General features: G+C 37.3%; 1 long non-coding RNA gene across 1 annotated transcript in view; it reads left to right on the top strand.

Annotated features, from left to right (window-relative positions):
• Positions 1 to 1,038, top strand: part of LOC106951201 (uncharacterized) — a 20,761-nt gene extending 19,723 nt beyond the window's left edge. Inside the window, exon 2 of the long non-coding RNA XR_001425769.1 lies at positions 981 to 1,038. This is a non-coding gene — a long non-coding RNA (uncharacterized LOC106951201). The remainder of the gene's footprint in view (positions 1 to 980) is intronic.
• Positions 1,039 to 1,210: the final 172 nt, after the last annotated feature.

Here is a 1,210-nt window from a genome sequence, read left to right as displayed (position 1 = left end):
CTTAAGGCATTTACTGAGTTCATTTCAGGCTCTTCACTCAACAGACTTCACCAAAATAACCAGTAAAGTTAACCAGAAAGAAAAAAGGCCCACCTCCAGTGTTCTCCATACGCAAGTGGTAACAGAAACGGAAGGCACAAAACAAAGGCCAAATGTTAAACCAACATGCATGCTCTGTCAAGACAACAGGCACAAACTTCTGAGTTGCACTCAGTTCAAAGACAAACGAGGATCGATTACCCAGGAGGATTATCCCTTCGATAAAAACGATGACAATCGTACCAAATGAAGAACTCAACGAGATTGTCAAAGTTCAAGATGAGGATTGTATTTAAGCGACTTTATTTTAAAGTTGCCTGAAATTACAAAACATTTCAAACCTGACAACACGACCAATACTGATTATAATGTTGACTTCAACTCACATTTCATTTCATCTTTGAAAGACAGAATTGTTATTCAGACATGCATTGACTGGGATAATGAATTTTGAAGATTACAGGGGTTGAAAGAAAGACACAAAGCTGCAGTTTGCAAATTACAGGAGAAGAAACAGAGACCTAGACCACAAAATGTTTACGCACAGGATGTGGAGAATTGGAAAGACAAGCAGGAGAAAAATGAATCAAAAACATTGTTGCAAATTGACAGACATGGAGTAAGACCTCTCAACTTGTCCACAGCTAAATCCAATGAGGTTTATGGAAAAGACAAACATGACAAACAGTTTAAAAAGTCTTTGTCATGTAAAAAAAGAACAGAAACCCAACAAACAAGTTACTGAAAATGCAGAAAAACAAGTCGTAATGCAAATGCAAAAACGTGAGAGAGTTAGTGCAGGCATTTGGTCAGAATATGTACATGACGAGAGGGAGAAAAATGTTCCTGAAAAGGCTAAATATCAAGAGAGATGTAAGAAGATGGTCTATGATAATCTGGAGGATATAAGGAGATAAGAATATGTCAAAGAGGAGAAAAAGTTTTATAAAGAAATAACTAAGCCGGAGTTTGCCCAAAAGTTACTTGACAAACAGGAGAGAGAAAAGATACTTGAAATCCAAAAGTCTTTCATGCATGGGATGGTCAAGTTGAATATAAACGGCAGAAGATGGAAATGGACAAGATTAAGAAGCAAGGGTCTTATTCCTTGATGGGATCAGAACAGTTGCATCGAACGGAGGAAGTTGAGAAGAAACAGAAGAAGCAAAAT

This window comes from Poecilia latipinna, unplaced genomic scaffold (genome assembly GCF_001443285.1).
Source record: "Poecilia latipinna isolate Pla-1442-1.1 unplaced genomic scaffold, P_latipinna-1.0 Scaffold446, whole genome shotgun sequence".
Lineage (NCBI taxonomy): Eukaryota > Metazoa > Chordata > Actinopteri > Cyprinodontiformes > Poeciliidae > Poecilia > Poecilia latipinna.
The sequence above is the reverse complement of the archived record's forward strand: the minus strand, read 5'-3'. Positions and strand labels throughout refer to the sequence as shown.